Genomic DNA, 2,779 nt, shown 5'->3' on the forward strand with positions numbered 1-2,779 from the left:
CTTTTTTTTTATTATTAAACTTTAATATGTTTAGTATAATAAAGACAAAGTCTAATTTAGAAGAAGTATAATATTTATTAAAAAAATCTTATATGCTTCTTATTTATCATGTTCATTATCTGAGGAAAAATATTGTTGTAACAATTAAATTCGAGAATTGAAAAAGCTGAGACATAAAGTATTATGATTTTTTTTGGCATGGAACTACATGCTGCAAACCAGAGGGTAGATAAATTTTGATGATCGTGGAACATTTTCGGCGCGCAGGAGTATCCTAATTCGCGACTACCTGAGCCGAAGCGAGTAGACGGTGATAGCCCCACGAAGGAGGGGGAGAAACTGAGATGATAAACTCCGGTAAAACACGAACGCTGTAAACTTTCTCCGATAATGGCCGACATCAAACCAATTTCGCGCCCGCGTCATTACCTGATATACCGTTGGCGACGGCGAGGGGACAGAAAAAGAGTCGAGAACGCGGCGCGGAGAGGTAAGCTCCCAGTCATCGATTCGGTGGGATGACTTTGTAAGGGAAAACGCAATTACGACACACAGCGAGAAACCGACCAAACTTTTTACAGTAGTGAGAATTTTTCGTTTCCTCGTCACGCGGGCATTCTTCACGCTGCAAATACCGATCTTCTCACGTTGGATGTTACTCGCCGATATTTCTAATCGATTGTAATTTTTTTTTTTTCAAGACGCAATTAAGCGATTATAATTAGACGGGTCTGGGAACAGAAGAGTTTCCATACAATAAATGAAATTTTTCTCGAGAATGCGAACGGGATACGTCGCGAGTGAATTGTTCGAACGTGCGTAAGCGGCTCTCTAGTATTTGTCAGGCTTACACACGCCGAGATCAGCGCAAGTAAAATACGAGATAAAAAGCACGCACCAAATTCTCAGCGTTATATTATGATGTTCGCGCGCGCTTCGTTTCAGTTACGGAAACGACCGTATTACGAAAATTCGCTCGTTTCTTTTTATGGCGGATTTATGCGAAAAAAATGTCCAAAGTGTTTTCTTTCCCATTCAATGCAAAAACATGATTTCGTTTTGTATTTCGTATTCACTGCCAGCAAAGCAATAAATAAACACGCATTCATTTATCTTGTAGATTTTTTGAATACTTAATTTTTTTCAGATCCCAAATTTGTTTTGCGTACATTTATACATACTGTCAATCAACTTTCATCGATCTGCGGTTTAATGCACGATTGTCAAAGTTATTTTTTATTTTTATATGAAATTTACTAAAAAGAGGTATGCAAAGTGTGATAAGTAAAAAACGAAAAACATTAAATAATTGTAACGATAAATTTTTTAGACAAATTAGAATAACTTTTAGAAAGCCAAAATAAATTTTAGTTCAACTCTCTACATTTATAAATTTTAGAGCACATTTACTTTCTAGTTCTTCAAGCGACAGTGATTTGTCTTCTTGATATGGAAGACACATTCGTAACTTTTGTTACATTTATGACCACATAAAGATATGTAATTTACATGAATGATGAAAACCACAGCTGGTGCAATTAGACGTGTAACATGTATATTGGGACATGCTTTGTAGCTTGAATAAGTACTGAGTTTCATCACAGGAGATGCGTGCGGAAGATTGGCGTCTGTCCGTCACAATTACTATGTATTAGTGAAAACGTTCGTCACAATGTAATAGGTGTTATTGGTGAAACAGCATCTACATATTGTAAGAATAAAGGGTTGAGCATTTTGCATTGAAAGTCTTAATTATGTAAGTGAGGTTTGTCAAGTCAGCCCGTTGATTGGAAAAGAAGTCATCAGTCGATTGAAAGGAAAGCCCACTGTGTGCATTCTCGCCTTGCATACATTTGAATAAAGAATTCTTAAAGAACCGATTATTCGTTGAATTAGTAATAAACAGCACGCTTTTACGTCCTTTCTTTGAAGAGATTCTTACGATAATCTGCGGTCTTTAAGATAATCGTTTTTGTTATTATAGAACGTTACTGTTAAATCATAAAATTGTACAGGCATATATCTTGAATAGAGTTTGATTTCTTCGACATAATAATCGAATCCAAATGAAACTTTAATGCAAATTACAAAATGCACAATCTGTATAAATTACGTAGTTAAATAAGATATAACTTTGTTATTGTACAAACAGGTCTTTTCATTCGTTCATTCATCATTTATTTATTCTTTGTTGTTTATGAGCAAATGCGTATATCAAATATTAATTTATTGAGTCACTTCTGGTTGTTCGTTGCAAATCGACCCAGCTGTGGTATATGCGGATTGCCGGATGTGCGGACGATTTAACGGGAGATCAGGTGTGACAAGCCGTTTGGGGCTGATAAATTATACGTATCGACACTTACTAGATTTTCCAATATTGTTGCCATTTGCTTATAGGTATTAACCCTTAATATATGAAGTGGACATTGGAATACTGGAATACTCGTTAGAGGAACTCTAACGTATCTTGCGTATTATGCTCGCTTTGCTTTGCTCTTTGTCATGTAATTAGTATAAGTTATTACTTTATATATGCACATTTTACAAATTCTTATATACCTATTTTAGAAGCAAATAAAGTTAAATACGTTAAGATAGACAAATTAAAAAGTAATAGTAAAATTGACTTAATAAGTATTTATACGCAAGACTAAAATTAATATACATAAAGAATACAAATAAAAAAAATTATTCAAATAAATATAGATGTAATATTGTAATATACATAATTTTTAAAATAGTTTCTCTACATTTGAGAATAGAAAGGATCGAATCT

Source organism: Solenopsis invicta, chromosome 16 (genome assembly GCF_016802725.1).
Source record: "Solenopsis invicta isolate M01_SB chromosome 16, UNIL_Sinv_3.0, whole genome shotgun sequence".
NCBI lineage: Eukaryota > Metazoa > Arthropoda > Insecta > Hymenoptera > Formicidae > Solenopsis > Solenopsis invicta.